General features: G+C 40.4%; 1 protein-coding gene and 5 non-coding genes across 6 annotated transcripts in view; all 6 read left to right on the forward strand.

Annotated features, from left to right (window-relative positions):
* pard3aa (par-3 family cell polarity regulator alpha, a) overlaps positions 1 to 19,471 on the forward strand; it is a 365,970-nt gene that overhangs the window by 125,037 nt on the left and 221,462 nt on the right. The gene's annotated exons all lie outside the window — the stretch shown is intronic.
* Positions 5,725 to 5,796, forward strand: trnac-gca (transfer RNA cysteine (anticodon GCA)). Its single transcript has one exon. It is a non-coding gene; the product is annotated as a tRNA-Cys (tRNA).
* Positions 6,219 to 6,290, forward strand: trnac-gca (transfer RNA cysteine (anticodon GCA)). Its single transcript has one exon. It is a non-coding gene; the product is annotated as a tRNA-Cys (tRNA).
* trnac-gca (transfer RNA cysteine (anticodon GCA)) lies at positions 6,663 to 6,734 on the forward strand. The gene has a single exon. It is a non-coding gene; the product is annotated as a tRNA-Cys (tRNA).
* On the forward strand, positions 7,161 to 7,232 carry trnac-gca (transfer RNA cysteine (anticodon GCA)). The gene has a single exon. It is a non-coding gene; the product is annotated as a tRNA-Cys (tRNA).
* trnac-gca (transfer RNA cysteine (anticodon GCA)) lies at positions 7,653 to 7,724 on the forward strand. The gene has a single exon. It is a non-coding gene; the product is annotated as a tRNA-Cys (tRNA).

Consider the following 19,471-nt stretch of genomic DNA (forward strand, 5'->3'; position numbering starts at 1 on the left):
AAAACGAAATAAATACAACCTTTGTAGCTAAAACAAATTTCTTTCTTCAAATGTTAACGCAATGGAGCGACACTGCAGTTCAGGCAGACACAGAGTCGGTCGCCAGCTTCTCTTCTGTCCCATCGTTTACAAATCCAGTCTGTCCATCCAGATTCTTCTGCTTTATAACCGCCTGCTCTGTGCTCACCGCATCGCTCCGCAACGGCCTGCTACAGAATCAATGCTAATCCCCCCAGTCTCCTCCTGCATTAGCCCCCATTCCCCCCCCAAAAAAAAAAAAAAAAAAAAAATGTTTTCGTTGCTTGTCTTGTTCATTCAAATGCTGTTAATCTGGAGGTTGTGATCTCACTAACTGTCTGCGTCATGCTTGCTCAGATTGTTCCAGAGCATCACTTGAGCAGAGTCAAACACAATGTATGTCTTTTTGTAAAAAAAACCTGAAAAAAACCCGGTGTCCTCCTGCCTCAACTCTTAATTTCATGAACTTAATTATTTTTAATTAAACAGCACTTGGCAAATTTTAAGCACCATTTAATTCAGTGTTCGGTAACCCACTGCAGCTATGAGGCTTTCTTGTATTCAGGAATTTTCAAATCACAACATATAGAATTCACCAAGGGCTGTTAGGAGGTGGGTGTATTTTTCCAGGACCCAAATGCAAGCACACAGACTCGAGGTATCAGTTCCAAAAATACTGTCTTTATTGTCCCAAAAAATAAACAAACAAAAACTACAAACCAAAAGGGTGGCACCGAGCGTGTCCACTTTACGTCCAGTCGGGAGGGCAACTCCACCGACTGGTGATTTTGACCGGGAATATCCGCAGGAGACACAGAGGCCGGAGGAACGGGAACGGGAACAGGAACATGACTGACAGGGAGCTGACGGGGAGCAGACGGAAGACGGACGGGGAGCAGACGGAAGACGGACGGGTGGCTTACAAAACACAATGAACCGACAACCAGAGTTGTGCAGGGGCAGGTTACATATAGTCTGGGGAGGTGATCAGGGAGATGCAGCACACCTGCAGGTGGTGATCAGGGATGAGTGGCTGCATCTGCTGGGACTGGTGAGGGGGCGTGGCCACAGGCAAAGATAGGGGACACAGGAGGAGAGGTGATCGGGGGCAAAATGGAGGACAAAACTGAACTCCTGACAAGGGCTCCCAAACTTTTGCAATCTAAATGCGTATATGTCTGTGTCATCGTCACCCTTCATAGACCTACTCAACTCTTCTTCACCACTGACCCAGAGCCACTTCAGCTGCACATAACACCTCTCAAAGTAGCTTCAGTGTTGAGGACACTCAGCAGAGAGGATGCTGGGATAGCAAGCTCATCATTAGCAAGCCCAAATCACTTTGAAGCCCATTGGTCCATGTGAGATCGTGAACTGCCTTTCTCTACCTGCGTCAGTGGAGAGGCTATTAGTTATGTCAACTCTTCATCAAATACTCATACTTGCAGAGGCAGAGTGAGAGAGGAGGAGTGCCCAGGGTGGGTCTTTAAACTGCTGAGGAGGGGGGCGTTGTGTTCGTAGGCAATAGAATATTAGTCATAAAAACACTCATACTGACATAATATCATCCCGAGCTTATTATAGCTAATTATTGCAACTGCCGGCATTGCTAAATGGTGAAGACAGTGTTTTGGTAATGAAGTGTGAAGTGTTTGGAGTGGTAAAAGTCTCCACTCAGCACTGCTGGGAACCCGCTACCGGTACTCTTCCAATTATTACTTCTGCCAGGATCCCAATAAAGCCATAGCTCGACAGCGGAATCATGTGGAGATGTGTGCATGTGTGAGAGTGTACAAGTGTGTGAGTTTGTTGACTGCTTTATTACTTCCTGAGCCGGGCTCAGAGCGGTCCTGCGGGTCACGAGTGTCACACTTACAGCAACAGAGGAGCAGCGAGGTCTTCATCGGTAAACAAAGTCATTTACACATTCTGACATTCAGATGGAGACTCGGACAATGACGGGCTGTAACCCCGAGACAGATCACAGGAAGCGAGCCAGAGTTTGTTTGACTCTGGTGTCATCTCAGTACCAAAGACACTCAGCAGAGGGACATTTAGCAGAATTATGTGTCTGTCTGTTGCTCTCTGAAAAATACCGTCTCTGTCCACTTCAGACTTCCCACGGGACTCTTAACATACAGTTTGTTTATCTGCTGTGTTGACATCGACATATTTATGTAGTGCTGAGATAAATCTCGCTCATAGTGGCATCACTCTGACTGATTTCATGATGAGATCATTTCCGGGGACAGGAGTTGACCGAGCTGACTGAGACAATGAAAGAGTCGGTGTTCATGATTTCTTTTTCCAAGTTTGTCACCACTGAAAATATCACAAAATGCTTTTGTTGCCAAGTTCCAAACAGAGCCTTCCAATTTAAAATGTAAGCAACAACTTAATAGACTAAATCAGAGTCCGAGGTCTTCAGTCGTCATCCTTTGAGTCAGTAATTAAAACAGATTTACTCTGTTTCTTAAATGCTGAGCTTAAAAAAAGTTTCTAATTTACTGCAGCCCCATGAATTTCCTTTGCATATTAAACTAAAAGAGAAAATTATTACACTGGCCTCACTTTTCCTTCTCTGTTTTTCTTCTTGCTTTTTTGTCTCCCTCTATCTGAGCAAAGGACAACATCTAACAATAATCTCACTTAAGTTTTCATCAGAAACACATTTTCTAAAGCAAAATCGTTCAATTTCCAAAACAGCTAAACAAAACATGGAGTGCATTACTGCACATCCTCCAGTCGTATCGGTGGTAAACTTGCAACGTATTTCTTTTATCAAAACTAAAGTGTGGATCATTTAAATAAAGAAGGGAAACAAAAGAAAAGAAAAACTGTTGAGGCTTCATCAAAGAACACACTGCAAATCTCCTGATGATTATAATGATGGTACTTCAGAATAATTAGCATAATTACTTGAGCTATATTTTCCATTCATATTCAAAATAGTTCAAAGATTTGATTAACTATAAATGCGGAATGAAGCTAAAGCAAAAATTGCATTAGTTGTAAATCCGTCTTTATGTCTGGAAGTGTCTCTCTCATTAGTCAGTGAGAATCGCTGTGGTTGATTTACATTGTGTATGGCAAGTCAAAAGAGGGTCACAGTTGGCCAAGGGCAATACCTCCTGCTCGTGCATGATAAGTCCACAAAGGGATATGGGGTGTTTAGCATCTCTTTGTCTCCAGGCTGTTCATCCCAGTGGACCAGCACGCGACTCCTCAGTTCCTCCACCCTCCTCATTAGTCTTTTTGTAGGAGCATCCCTCCCCTCTCCTGCTCCTGCACCGATGTCTTTCATTGTCATCCACGTGGAGTTCACCAGTGAAATTTGTCTGCTTCAAAGCACATATGAGGGAAGGGCTCCAACGTATGTGCAGGCAAATGCTGGCAGCCAGATGTGCTTGGAAACATGGATGTTTACACACACCGAATGCAGACAGACAGGTTTTTATTGATATACGCTAATGCTAATGTAGACTCCTCATCTGAAAAGTAAAGCCATTGCAGAAGTACCATAAAATGGTATACCACCGAAACCCACTAGGGACTGGCTCTAAAAGACTCCTGCCTCCATAGACTGTCATTCAAAAAGTGTTAACTCCTGATATGAAATACAAAGTCAGTGCATTTTTTTCAGAAGTCATTATGGTGTCATGAAGTACATTCACTCTTTCTGATCAGCGTTCTGGTGGTTCTTCCGTGATTAATACGATATTGAGCCTCAAAGAGGGGTATGTTTAGTTTGATTGACATGCTTGAGGTGCAGTCAGGTTGCTGGACCATAGACTGTTTATAAAAGTAGACGTAGCTTCTGGGTCTGAAAAATGAAGCCCATGTGGAAGTGCCTTAAACTGCAATACCACCGAGTGGCGATAGATGTTTGCTCCAAAAAGCCTCCGGCTCAGTAGACTACAATTCAACTTGTCTCATGAAATACGAACTCGTTATTTTGGTTTTGCTAGGCAAAGTCATTCCTTCTTATGCGCAGGTAATGGGTCTATTATAGCAAGTAATACAGACTCCTATTCAGTTGTAAAACACTTCTTCTAAAATGATTCAAGGAAAACTCACTTTGTTCGTTTTTAAGGATAGATGTGTCAATGTCAAATAATTTGTCAAACATAAAGAACATTAAACTTACTTCAGGAAATAGGGCAAGTTCATTTACACTGCCAACAGCTGGAATGATCTTCCCATGTGGCTGTGCCAGATAAAATAAGAATACAGAGTTTCTGCTGGGTACTCCAACACACATAAATGCTCGGTAAATAATACTCAATGCAGTAAAACCCACAGAGTTAGGAAGTAAAGTAGGAGAATGAAAGTGTGTAAAGTGTTCATGAATAATGATGAAACTGATTTTAGCTTGCTTATGGGACAGAGAAGCATCTCCTCTGCCACAGCTACAGAACAGTAAATCTGTCATTCCCTTCCTCTTCCTCCTCCTGCTTTTAATCAGATCCACAATCCGCCCCAAAGCGTACTGGAAATCCCAGAACAGTTTCCTGCCACATTCCCCTCTACCCTCCAACATGATCACTTTCAGAGTACTTACTTTGGCTCGTAATCACTGCTTTGATCAAAGCAAAACATTTGTGCACACTATTTTCATGAAATGGTTTCATTTGAAGCCATTTGAACATTAAGGTCAAATTAATTTGACGATGTGCAGCAACTACTCTGCGGGCTTCCCGTGCTACCAATGCAACTCTTTAGAAACCTCATGTTGGTGTATTAAACTGAAGTTTAGGCTCTGGCATGTTTGCATGTGAGGGAAAAGCTGCTTTTTCTCTTTGTCATTGATTTGAACTGGGAATTATTTAATATGTCTTGAGATTTGCTTTACAGAAAACATCAGAAACACATGAATGAAGCCAACAGTCATATCTTGTGAGAAGCCTGTCTTGAAATTTCTCTGATTAACTGCAGATTTTTGTTTTCATCATAGCATCATATTCTTGATTGATTTCCATAAGAAACGGCTTTTTTCCATTTGCGTTCCTCTGCATATACTTGTCAGCGCAGGAAAACACCCTGGATATACTTTTTAGTGCCTTTTTCGAAGCAGAGCAGATGCAGGTTGACGTGAGGGATTGGATTTCCTGCCCACTTCCGAAAGCCTGCTGGTCTGAATTGTCTCTGTCATATGAGATTTATTCAAGTAGCAGAGATCAAACCCATAAATAGCTGAGTCATAGTGCCAGCTGAGGCCTGGGATCAATGTAAGGGGGGTATCGCTCAGTGGTAGAACGTTTCACTGCAGATCAAGAGTTCCCTAGTTCAAATCTGGGTGCCCCCTCTTCTAGGTGCTACCCTCATTTAGGGGCTGGTGATGACAGGACCCCCACCTTCACATGGGGCCTCAGTTAAGTTGCCCTTTCAGCCAACTTCCTCCATCCTCCAGAGTCCATGTTTCTACTCAGAACCATGCCGAGCTTCTTTCTTGAAAATGAGGTCAACCTTAAGAAATGGGAAAAGCACTCCATAAGTCCTTATTTTAAAGAGATTTGTCGATAAAAAGAGTATCCTTAGAGGGACGATTTAACAGTTTGTTGTTAATCTGTTACATTATAAACTGTTGGACTAAAGTTGGTTACAGGGCTTGATCTCTAATTGCGTTTCACAATGATACAAGCAAAAATTGTCAGTTCTGCTAGCAGACTTCTAGTTTTTACAAAGCGAGGCTGTTGAACTCAGGCAGGGGGTATAGCTCAGTGGTAGAGCATTTGACTGCAGATCAAGAGGTCCCCAGTTCAAATCTGGGTGCCCCCTCTTCGCTGGTATGGTAATCACAGTGATATCACCTCTTTTAGACATTTTGTTCTTATGTTTATCTTGCACCTTCCTGAATAGTCAATTTTCTTTCTTAAATCCATGCCCAACTGAGATCAGTGCTTTAAGAAATGGGATATCAACACCTCAACCTTTTTTTTAAAGAATTGTCTTTAAAAACAGTGTCTGGTCAGGAACATTTTAAAACTTTGTTGTTAATTTGTTACATTATACAGTGTTGGACTAAAGTTAGTGACAGGACTTCATCTCTAAACTGCTTTTACAATGATAAGTTCTGTTAATTTATTTTCACTGCTTCATTGAATTAAGTTGATATAAAACTAATTTGCAAGGCAAGTAGCAGTCAACCCACAGCTAGCTGACTTTTATTTTGTGCATAGTAAGGCACCCACATATTGTCAGGGGGTATAGCTCAGTGGTAGAGCATTTGACTGCAGATCAAGAGGTCCCCAGTTCAATTCTGGGTGCCCCCTGTTCAATGGGTAAGTGGATGATACACACATTACATCATTTAGTAGCTGACTATTAAATCCTTACTTATCTTCTCCTTTACAACTGAAATCGGAGCTTTAAGATTAACAAACAAATTATGAGTGAAAAGTCTATTGTTAGGAAAATGTTGTCATTTTTTTTACATTATGAAGTATGGGAATAAAGTTTGTTGACACGGCGCAATCTCCAATTGGGTTTTACAACGATGCAAGCAACAATTATTTCAGTTTTCTTTAGTTATTTACTCTGTACCTAATTCAAATTAAGTCTATATTAAACTAATCAGGAGGGAAAGTGGTGAACCCACAGCTAGCTGACTAGTTTTTACATAGTCAGGCTTTGACATTTTGTCAGGGGGTATAGCTCAGTGGTAGAGCATTTGACTGCAGATCAAGAGGTCCTCAGTTCAATTCTGGGTGCCCCCTCTTCATTGCTATGGGGATGACAGTGATGTCACTTCATTTAGACAATTTGTTCTTACGTTTGTCTTGCACCTTGCTGAATAGTCAATGTTTCTTCTTAAATCCATGCCCAACTGAGATCACTTCTTTAAGAAATGGGATATCAAGACTTTGTTTTTAAAGACAACTCTTTAAAAAAGGTCAGTGTCTGGTCAGGAACATTTTAAAACTTTGCTGTTAATTTGTTACGTTATACACTGTTGGTGACATGACTTCATCTCTATTCTGCTTTTACAATAATGCAAGCAGTAATTATTTTAGTTCTGTTCATTTATTTTCACTGCTTCATTGAATTAAGTTGATATAAAACTAATTTGCAAGGCAAATAGCAGTGAACCCACAGCTAGCTGACTTTTATTTTGTGCATAGTAAGGCACCCACATATTGTCAGGGGGTATAGCTCAGTGGTAGAGCATTTGACTGCAGATCAAGAGGTCCCCAGTTCAAATCTGGGTGCCCCCTGTTCAATGGGTAAGTGGATGACCCTGACTTAATTTAATAGCTGACTTCAAGTTGCCCTTCCAACTAGCTTACACCTTGCTGAAAGATTCATCTTTCCACTTAAAAGCTTACTTATCTTCTCCATTACAACTGTAACCGGAGCTTTAAGATTAACAAACACATTATGACTGCTTACTTCAGAAAGACTTGTCTGGAAAAGTATATCGTCAGGAAAATGTTGATGTCAATTTTTACATTATGAATTGTGGGAATACAGTTTGTGACAATGGCGATGTGAGCAATAATTCTTTGAGTTTTCTTTGCTTATGTACACTGTTCTTCTTTGAAATTGTTTATAATAAACTGATCTGCAAGGCAAGTAGTGAACACACAACTAGCTGACTTTTAGTGTGTTCATAGTAAGGCCTTTGTACATAATCAGGGGGTATAGCTCAGTGGTAGAGCATTTGACTGCAGATCAAGAGGTCCCCAGTTCAATTCTGGGTGCCCCCTGTTCAATGGGTAAGTGGATGATACACACATTACATCATTTAGTAGCTGACTATTAAATCCTTACTTATCTTCTCCTTTACAACTGAGAACAGAGCTTTAAGATTAACAAACAAATTATGAGTGAAAAGTCTATTGTCAAGAAAATGTTGTAAAATTGTTACATTATGAAGTATGGGAATAAAGTTTGATGAAATGGCGCGATCTCCAATTGGGTTTTACAACGATGCAAGCAACAATTATTTCAGTTTTCTTTAGTTATTTACTCTGTACCTAATTCAAATTAAGTCTATATTAAACTAATCAGGAGGGAAAGTGGTGAACCCACAGCTAGCTGCATGTTTTTGTGTAGTCAGGCTTTGATACATTGTCAGGGGGTATAGGTCAGTGGTAGAGCATTTTACTGCAGATTAAGAGGTCTCCCGTTTAACTCTGAGTGCCCCCTCTTCATTGGGAGAGGGGATGAAATGGGTCTTATTCCATTTTGTGGCTGTGTGCAAGTTGCTCCTCCAACTAGTTGTCCACATTACCACCTCAAACCTTGCCTGAGTTATTTTTTGAAATGGAGATCAGTGCTTTCAGACATGTTAAAACAAAGTACCAGTCTTTGTTTTAGAAAAACTTGTCTTTAGAAAGGTGTATTGTTAGGAAAATGTTAACATTTTGTTGTCAATTTTTATATTACAAATTGTGGGAATACAGTTTGTGACAATGGCTTGATCTCTAATTGGGTTTTACAACGATGTGAGCAAGAATTCTTCAAGTTTTCTTTGCTTATGTACACTGTTCTTATTTGAAATTGTTTATAATAAACTGATCTGCAAGGCAAGTAGAGTAAACACACAGCTAGCTGACTTTTAGTTTGTTCATAGTCAGGCCTTTGTACATAGTCAGGGGGTATAGCTCACCTTACTGAATAGTCAATTATTCTACTTAAATTCATGTCGAGCTTGTTTTTTGAAACTGAGATTAGTAAAAAGTAAAAAGACAATAGGTCCCCCATTCAAACCTGGGTCCCCCTCATTTTAGGAAGTGGGTGACAGGGATCTCTCTTTATGTGGAGGCTGTGTTTGAATTCATCGACCTTGCACTTTCCCTTTATGGTGCTGGATTCTGTGTTTCTACTGGCCCAGCCTACCATGCCCAGCTGCTTTCTTGAAATTGAGAATAGTAGCACCATCATGCCAGCAGTTTCAATGCTTTAAGAAATGTTATCAACCACGTTAGAAAGATTTGGCTAAACAAAAAAGCACCTCTTTAGGAACTTTAAAAAAAAGTTTGTTGTAACTTTTTTATGTTAAAAACTGTGGCACTAAAGTTTGTCAGGGGTTTATCTCTAATGGTCTTTAACAATGATGCAAGCAACAATCGTTTTGTTTTGTTCACTAATTTCCACTGTGCATCATTGAAATTAAGTTTCTAATTTGCACTGAATACATTTTGGAGAAAACTGTTTGGATTACGTTTTCTATTAACCTAATGAGGGAAATGTGCTAATTAACACATCTCTGTTCTTAACAAATCTCTGTTCACTGATTTTCTTCCTTTTTTACTCTTAAGTTTCTGTGAGCAACTCCTGATAGGAGACATATAAACCTTTCTTCTGATTGATCACGTACCTGTTTCCACAGTGTGTGATCAGTGAAAAAGGTACAAAACACACTGTTAGTTTACATGTAAAGGAACCGCTGCTTAGTTAAATTTGGTTGTGGCACTTTGAACTGGAGGTATGGTCCTATTGTTGGTGAGTCCTCATCTTAAATGTGTCAAGAAATGAAAAAGTAAGCAAACTTCCATCTTAGCATGACGGCACATTGTAAAGCGAGCCTTCGGCATTCTTCAAAGGTCCTTCAAATGGAAATATGTGAGTATGCTGACACCCAAAGAAGAAAGTTCATGCTTTTCAGCATATGGTCACAGCTTCAGTACTTCCAGAGCTGTTGCAATCGCTGAAATGTTACTTGCATATTTCATCATTCTATACACCTTAAACTTTGGAGTCAAGTGGTGAGCAGTTAAAACTTTGGAGTTCAGATGAGCCCTTTCACTGTTTCCATCTACGACAGCAAGAAACTTAAGATATGCTTGCACTCAAAGAACATAACTCTTTTCCTGAGATGTAAAACAATCTGATTTTTGCACCGTAACAAATTCCAGTTAATTCCCTGTGAAATCCAACCCAGTGGTATATGATGTAAAACGCAGTATTGAGTGGCTGCAGTAATGATTTATTGATCTTTATGTGCTACACATAACCACTTTAATGTTATAGCCACCCTGTAACTCTCATTTAATTGCCATAAAACCACCACTCACTCAAACTCAGCAATATTTTTGGCCATAATGTCATTGTCAGCATTAATAGTGAAACAAGGAACCCCCCCCTTTCTATGTCACCCTGTTTCCCAATTACACGTTATTCCTATCAGGGGTGCTACACAGACAGTACCTATCTAGAAAACGTTAGCTTCTCTAAACCCCCGCTTCCCTCTCATCATTCCCTGCCTTGACTTTCTATAAAAAACCTCATGTGCTTTCTTAAAAGTGTGTGACTGATCAGAGTGATGCATATCTAAAACATTGACTCTGCAGATCACAACACCATCGGTTTCCATGGAGCTTGTGTTCACTAAAACAGTCCTAATAGAAGTTCTTCCGAAGCAGAGTAGTGCTGAGTTTCTCAATTATTTTCTTGTTTTTTGTCTTTGGAGCTCCGCTCCGCGTTCTGCAAAGCTCTCCTCTCTGATATGCTTTGACTTGTTGCATGTCAACAGCTCTGACCTCATACATGCTGTTATGTGTGTGTAGCAGAATAGAGGTAGATATGGTGTGAGAGAGCTTTATTAAGACTAGCATATGCGCCCAGTGGCAGCTCCCATCAGGCAGTCAGTCCCTTGAACAATCATATTTACACCAGCTCTCACACCAGCGCTCCTATCACTCGTCATGCAGCACTGCTCTCATCTCACACACCAAATAACTTCCTGTTTTTTTTTTTTTTTTTTTTCTTTTCTCCCAATAAATCATTGAAAGGCTCCAGAAAAAAAGTTGGGTGAGTCTGGTGGAAGTTTGCATTTGTCGTCTTCTCTGAGCAGAGCAGTCGGGATGTTTTTGTTCAGAGCAGAGGAGGAAGTTGTTCTCGCGGCTGGAATGTTTGCGTTATGGATGTTGTGTACGTGCTGTCTGGAAGCTGCAGTGGAATGAGCTGCATGCTTTAGATGCTGTCTAACCTGCCACAAACCTACATTACAGTCACTCACGCAGCAACCTCCAATTTCCGCTCACAAGCCTCCTGTGACAATTAAATCTGTGACGATTTCAGCTTGCTTTGAGATAAGAAAGAAAACCTCTAGTGCCATAAAATGAGTCACAATTTTTTCCCATGGAAATATAGTTTTGACTGATATATTATCAATGTGCCAGAATTAATCTATTATTAATTTATGTTTACATACTACACATTTCTTCTGGATACAATTTCGAGATGTGATAATAATGTTGAAATCAGCCGGCTGTATTAGCACCATGTGCTCTGTCATGTATAATTAATAGAGTTTCTCCTTTTGATAGCAGCACAGCAGCTCCACTGCTCTTCAGTTTTACTTCCAACATTTGTTTATTTACTGCACTCTGTGGTACGAATGATGGTGAACGCCCACCTTCTTTCATTATGGAAACGTTCTTTGATGACAACGTCACAAGTAAAGTGACATTTATTTAACAGCCCACTTGTATGGGATGTGACGTGTATGAGTTAGTGATGGGTTGGGATGAATATTAATGACACTGGTGTAACTACACGTATACAAGTCCAGATTAGAAATCTTACCAGTTTATATTGTTTAATTTAACAAAAGCACAATACAGGCTGACAGACAACATGTGTAATGTGCTTTACAATGGTACACACATGTTAATAATAATAATATTTGAAGCCATATTCATAAAATTGTTTGCCTGACTGATACTAGAACACTTGTAACAGAGATATTTTTTTTAAAATTTTATACACTTTATTAATCCCCAAGGGGAAATTTCATGGAGGCAGGACATTCTACAGTTTAATGATAAACTTTATTCCCCAAAATGGCATCAGTGCCCAGAAACAGAACTTGACTGAGAATGTAACAATTTGGGCTATAACTAAGCTGAAAGAAACCCCACACAAATAGAACAGTTTCTTAGGCCTCATTCAGACTGCCAGCCCAAATCTCTTTTTTGTCATATCCAGATTGTATCTTTCTTGATTTTTGCAGGTCTGGACGGTTAAAAAAAAAAACCCACCTGAAATGCGATTTATGCACATCAGATCCAAACCACATTTGGAGGTGGTTTGAAAAGCGATTACAATCAGATTTCTACACATGCGGCGTCACGGTCTGCTGGCTCAGATTGAATGTCCTGCGTCATTCTCAACAAAACACACAATGACAACATCGTTTTCAGAGTGACAGAGAGAACACAATGTGTGCTGCCACTAGCAGAGTGGATATTTTTGCGCTATGAAGGACAACGACAGCAACAGCCGGTGACAGACGCTGAAATAAATTGTCTGCTGGCAGTTTGCTTTTGCGTTTCAAAGCTGCGCCACCAGTGTAACTACGCATACGTTGTTACCACAGCAACTCATGCAGATAGGTTGGTGACGTCTGGACACACTAAATCCAATCTGCTCACTTACAAATAACAGTCTGTCCTCAAAGATCTGATTTTAGAAACAAGTCAAATTTGCCTGCAGTCTAAACAAAGCCTTATTTACCCCAAACATTTGTTTCAGCATTATGTTCTGTAAAAATTGTCCTCACACTGGATAACATACGTTAATGTGTATCTATCTGTGGTAGGCCAATATTGACCAATGAAGTCTGCCAACTGGTAAGACAGTTTGTCTCTAATGTATACTATTGGAAGCAGTATTAGTCAAATTGTTTGGGGTAGCTTGTTAATGTGATTCTGGTTTCATTGCAGCTGCTACAGACTGAAAACAATGAAGCTGACTGAAGTGATCTCCCACTTTGAGTTGACATCTCAGGAGGGAGGTCTGAATTAGGAAAAGGCTTTTTTTTTTTTTTTTTTTTTTTTTTTTTTTTATTGCAGCAGTTGTAGCCTTTTAAAAATATTTTCTCTACAGGTTCAAATTGGTTCAGCCGACCAAACCGAACCCTAAAATTTAACAAGGCTTTCGCTGTTCTGCAAGCTCACACTCCTCCCGACTCTTGACATTTTCAGAGCGGTGTTTTTAATCATGATCGACTCGGCCACATATCAGACTGAGTGAGATTTATGGCCCCTTTTTCTAAAAGAGCCTGTTCCTCCGGACCGGCCATAATGGAGAAACACACAAAATGATGTTTACATGGAAGGTGCTGCTGTGGTCCTGTTTCTGGGCCGACTCGGGGTTGTTTGGTTTGTTGATTAGCAACTCCCTGGAGGTCCTGGTTTGGAGGGGGGTTTCAGTGAGTCTGGTCTAGGTTGGGATAGAGATGTGATGTTGTAATGGGGCTGCCGATTCTATGTTGTAACATGATTTGCACTGTTTTAATCTATAAGGCATTGAAATAATAAATTATTAGGAATTGAATCTGCTCTCATGAAATTTCACCATTAAACCAGTTAGATTTCAGACAGGACTGACGCCTGAAAACAATCCTAATGTTTCTGAACCTTTTTCCGGTAACAGAAACGTTCCTGGTCCTGAGATCAAACATGATCACCTGACCCCAAACTGTTCATTAAATGTTCAACACTATAAACATAAACATCACACGTAAGTCTGCACACACAGCAACACACATCCGCACACACACAGTTGTTGAGTTGCTCTCCGGGGTCCCAGCGTGAGCGCAGCCTCGACCTAGATGAGTCAGGTTTGATTTGGGGAGTGAACTGCACCCCTCCCCTTCTGTCTGAGATCTTCATTGTCTAGGGAAGCACACACACATGTACATACTTTGGTGTTATTATTGTTGAAGTGTCGAGGTGTGTGCTGCTTGAGGCCTCATCTCTGAGGGCTCGAGGAAGGCTGACATCCGCTCCTCTTTCTCACCAGTAAATTGTCTGTATTGTCTTCCTGTCAGGAGAAAATAATCCGTCTCTGTCTCTCTTTATTTCTTGTTCAGAATGAAAACTGGATGGTTGACTCAGCAACCCGGTGGGAATCCGGCTCTCTGCTGCCTTAGTGTTTGACTCAGGCACTGTGACGGGACATCATACCCAAAACTAATATGATTGATGTATGAAGTTTGTCATTGAGGACAAGACTGACAGAGTCAGTGATATCTTTATTAAAAAGTAATCAATTGGATCATATTACGATCTACTCTGCAGGTCAAAGAAGATTGAAGTGATCTAGATGAGCCGTAAACAGTTCATTTTTAACTTGTGATATTATTATAAAACCATTATACGAGGTAGAGATTCTCTTATAGAAAGACCTTCGAAGCTATAAACAGAATTGGTGACAGAGACAGGACAGTGTTTTGATTTCTCTGCAAACATTACCTTTTGATCCTTTACCAAATTACATATTTGAACTGAACAATGGACTTTTCTTGATTTCCCAGGGCAGATTAGAAGCATTTCATCCTGGTTTTCCAGTACACGTTTGTTTAAGGATTTGATCTTTAAGGTTTGTATGGAAAGAAAATGAAATGGGAGACAGGCTGGCAGACGACCTTTGTTATATTTCCATGTTTGGTCACGAGCAGCTTCACTGTGCTTCCATTAATACACAAGAGGATTTGATCTAAAATAGGAGGAAAATGTAGTTTATATTAAGGAACAGGTGCAAATGTACAAGGAATCTTATAGATTAAATAAACATATGGCTAAAAGCACAAACACACACACACACACACGGTTAAAAACACAAACACACACACACACACACACACACACACACACACGGTTAAAAACACAAACACACACACACACACACACACACACACACACACACACACACACACACACACACACACACACACACACACACACACACACACACACACATGGTTAAAAACACAAACACACACACACACACACACACTCGGTTAAAAACACAAACACACACACACACACACACACACACACACACACACACACACACACACACACACACACACACACACACACACACACACACACACACACACACACACACACACAAACACAATGTATAGACAATAGGGCACTTAGCTCTAAAGTTAACTAAGGTTTTTGTTTTCATAACTGCCCCTTTACTTTGAAGTGTTTTTCCATCCATCTATCTATTGGATTCCATCTTCTGCTCTCAAAGGTCAGCAGTTGATGTTTATTCAAACTTTGTCTCGTCTGGCTCACTGACATTACATCAGATTAGAATTTGCTAAACATTTCACAGAAGCACTCATGAGTTGTAGTCTCGACCCTCTTTGACCTTTGTTTGACCAGCATCCTATTTAAGTCCTCTACATATTTCATTCCCCGTTTCCACAGACTTGGTTCCCACCACACCAGAACTGTTCTGCTCCTCCCAAAAAATAGAACCTTTTGTCCTCCCTGTGGATGATTCAGGTCAGGGTGTATTCAGTGGAAATCCCCCTTGCTGTTCACGAGGGACAGCAATATGTAGTCGGTGGTTGGAGAGAGAGCTAAAATGGCTCAGTGCCATCATTTATTCAGACATTGAACTGGCCCAGGCTTGAAGTATTCAAAGTAGCCCTGGAAAAAAAAAATAGCTTTTAGACATTTCATGAAGCCACGGTCGCTTGGCATTTATATTTAAATCAGGTTGATGTAAAAGCATAGACTCAGAGTACGCCGGAGCGAGAGGGCCACAAGAGAAAATACCTAATTCACCCAGCAGATAGTCCTCATCCTTTGTTGGCCGGTAGTGCCTATATACTCAATGTGCACACATTTGTATTTAAATACCAGCAAGGACCTGGCTTCATTTATTTTATAACCTCTAACCCACATCTTACCGTACAGGAAAATTCCATCCTTGGATACTTTTTATCATCTGTAATGTTTGGTGCGCTGCAGATGTTATGCTCCTACCACTCCTATAACTCACCTCACAAATTCAGATTAAAGGATGAATCCACACCAAAATGCTCTGCTGTCACACAGCTCTTGATCATGATTAAACTCCCAAAAAATGTTGCGCTCCTGGGCACACCCAGATGATTGACGTCAGAGTTGGAGTTTTTTTGTTTACAGCCGATGTCAGATACCTTAGCTTGCAAGTTTCAATCAAAAAAAGTTGCAGTTCAGAGCTCGATGTGATTTTGTTTTTATTCATCCTTTAAGTTTATCATGCCCTAATTTTTCTTGATGATTTAACAACCTTAAGAGAACAGGCCTCAGGTTTGCGCATTCGGGTGGCAATGCAATCGATTATAATGGAGCAAAGAGTGTTCCAGTTAAGACTAGCACATTTTTTCCAATTGAAGGAGGGACATACAGTATCTTACCCTTCTGTCAGGTCTTTGATTATATATATGATACATATTTCCTTGTATAAGTGATGAGTGGGAGAATTGGACTGGATTTTACTTTTCAATCTGTGTAATGTAAACGGTCATCATAAAAGCAGAAATACAAGAACACAAGCAGAAACAAGGCTATCCTTACTGTGTCCTCTCTGTAACCTTATTAGTATGCTGAAGCACAAGCTCCATTACCTTGAGTTGGCAGCCTGTCAGGAAGGAAGGGCCGCTCCCTGCTTTTCAGGTATACTAAGGAGTCTTTACTTCATGCCATTTCAGTGATTGAAAACTTCCAGAGCTAATACATTAGAGCTGACCCCCCATCTCTTTCACCACAAAGTTGGAAGTTGATTTTGCTGCGTTATTAGAGCCCCTTGAGGAAAAAAAAGTGGGGAAGTGAGTGTGGTAAGGTGAATGTAACTGTACTGCTGGTTGATGTTGTTTACGACCGGCTTGATTGATGACTAAGTAAAAAGTATGCAGTGCTGCAGTGTGGTGTTTTCAGTGGAGTGAATTAATCAGTGGAACTGTTTTGGAGCATTTTTTTTTACAGCATGCGGCCTCGTTTAAACAGCAGGAAATGTTGTTAACAGGTCATCTGTGTGGATTAGTCATTCAGCTAATACGACTTTTGCAGGTATGAAACACACCTCTGGACTCACTGACATTGGATTTGTAATGACCTTATTTATGAGAGGAATACCTTCCCATCAGGGATAAATGATGCTGTTATCTGTTTGAACTACTGACTGCACCAATGCACCAACCCAGACTCACGTAGACACGCTTTTGCCTGTCTAGGCGTGAAAGTTCCACGTTTTCCTGTGGTGGACAAAAATGAAACCTTCTGCATGCGTAGGGCCATGTGCTTTACAAGAAAATGAAACTCATAGCTAAACCAAATGGTTGGAGTTAGGAAAAAAAAACAACTCAATAAAAATATTGATGTTTCCTGGTTTTGAATCTCCTCATGCCACATGGCAGTCTGTGACTAAAAGCACCAAGGCATCCTCTTAATTCAGCCCCAAAAAAAACACATTTTCTGCGGGACATTGGTCACATGATCCTGCGTCACATAACAAATTCCGTGCCTGTAAGTTTCACACTTTCAAAACGTGAAATAGCCACGCTTTGGCCTGTCAAGGCGTGAACGTTTCTGTAGTGGACCGGCGTGTCTATTTCACACTTTGCTGAGATACTGTGTTTAATTGTTGGGCTGTTATAAGTGACTGCTTTTGGCTTTCAAACTGGAAAGAAATGAAGAGTCTCCATTTTTTCGCAAATTATTTTATAAATAGAAATGAAAAAGCTCTTTTTTTTATTAGTCATAAAAATATCAAAAGCCAGTAGCTGTGCCCCAACTGTAGACCCAGATCCAACTAGATGAACCGTACAGCACTAACACGTCCTACAATTAAGATTCTTCCATCTAATACTGATCTAAATGACTTTAATATTGACCCTTTGTTGTGTAAATATGACAGTGCTTCACTCAAACTGATAAATTTCCCCTCCAAACAAGGTGAGAGTGAGAGATAAATAAAGGACAACACAATACGAGGTAATAGCCTCTGGAGAGTCAGACCTCTCTGTGGTGGATTGTGGTGCGTGTACATCTGCACGACCCTGTGCCCTGACCGTAATCCCTCACTACAGGGGCTGGATTAGGGCCTCGTTATATTAGCCACCACCCCCCCACGGCCTCGCTTCCTCTTCAGCCTGGATCGATTGCTGGCTCGGTCTGAAGTGGCGGTGCTGGTTATTAAATGTGGGACCGACCAAACCCTTCGGACCGCCGGGATAATCCCATCACAAATTAAGTAAAGGAAAATTGGCCAGGGAGAACGGGGATGGGAGAGAATCTTCATATCGTGACCTTCTTAACACACAAACAGGCACACGCTCTCTTATTTATCATGTGGAATCTGTAAGGATTTGTACCCATGATGGTTTAGCCTTTTATTAAAGAGCAAACCTCACTGATAAATGGGAATCTTGTCCATGTTTAGATGCCGGTGGCATTATATTGGAGCAAACATTATTATTAGTTAACTAAACATTGATAGAAAGAGTTTTAGCAGACATGTTTTCTCCTATATATATCTAGCTAATATATAGCTTTATATATCTGTGAGGGAGCACATGGTCAACAAAAATGACATGATCTGATCAAATCTAAAAACTAATCTTGTGTCTTATCAGTTCAAAATTAAATTGCATATCCGAGGTGATATCATCACATGATGTTATATTTGATCTCGCATAGACATTCTTAAGTCCACTCGCGGTCTCTGCCAACTGTAGCTTTCTAATTTATATCAGCTCTTTGATGTTAATGTTGGGTCTGCATGGTTCTCAAACGATACCAATAGATTATCCCATGACAATGGACATGTTAGTCTGTTAGCATCTGGAAGTAATCAAATGGAATAAAGCAAGATTGATGTTGTCATGGTTTCCAAAGACCCACAAATGTCCAGTTGGAGCCTTGGGGTATTCCGGGAAATATATCAAGGCTTTTAATCCATATCAAGTGTCTTGTGTAACTCTCTATTCATAGACACACAAAACAAGCTTTATTAAAATGTCCTTACTAGAAAAAATGTTTTATCCTATTGGGAAAATATGTGTATTCAGAGATAGAGAGAGTTTTGTCAATTTTTCTCTCACATTTTCTTTGTCTTTCTGTGTCCCTCACACTTTCTGTCTTCCTCCATTTGTGTGTCATCTCTGAGTCTATCATGTAGATAACACTGGATGCTAATTACCCCCACTGTCCGAGGTGAATATCATTAGAGCCCTGAACTGGACATGAACCAGCCATTACAGAAAGGGACAAAAGTTTATTAAATTGACTTATTGAATCTTCAGCCTAATGTAAAAGTAAACTCAGTGACTGGCTGTCTGGCTACTAGAGTTGGTTTCTTTATTCCATTCCCAACCTCCCTTGAGGAAGCCTATAGACAGCGGCCAAAATAAATAAAACACATTTGGAACAAAGGAATACACATTGTATTAAAAGCTGCTGAAGAGTTTTGTTGCCATGGTCTATGTCTGAGGAACGGTTTAGTAAGGAGGAGATCAAACTTTGTTAGGTGTGTTTCTACCAGCTACCTGTTTCTGCCGCAGAACTTGAGTTGCACCAGCGATTCCCTCATGAGAAGTGTTTTATTAACTCGAGCTACTTTGTAGTAGTCTGAAACCCCCGTGTGACACTCCTGTCATCGACTCCACTTTGTAGTTGCTGAGAGAGTTCCTATACGTTTCCAGATGTCATCGTCT

The sequence above is a fragment of the Brachyistius frenatus genome, unplaced genomic scaffold, assembly GCF_029030835.1.
Source record: "Brachyistius frenatus isolate BFR_SWC_R1_liver_20210118 unplaced genomic scaffold, ASM2903083v1 Contig_25, whole genome shotgun sequence".
In the NCBI taxonomy this organism is placed as follows: domain Eukaryota; kingdom Metazoa; phylum Chordata; class Actinopteri; family Embiotocidae; genus Brachyistius; species Brachyistius frenatus.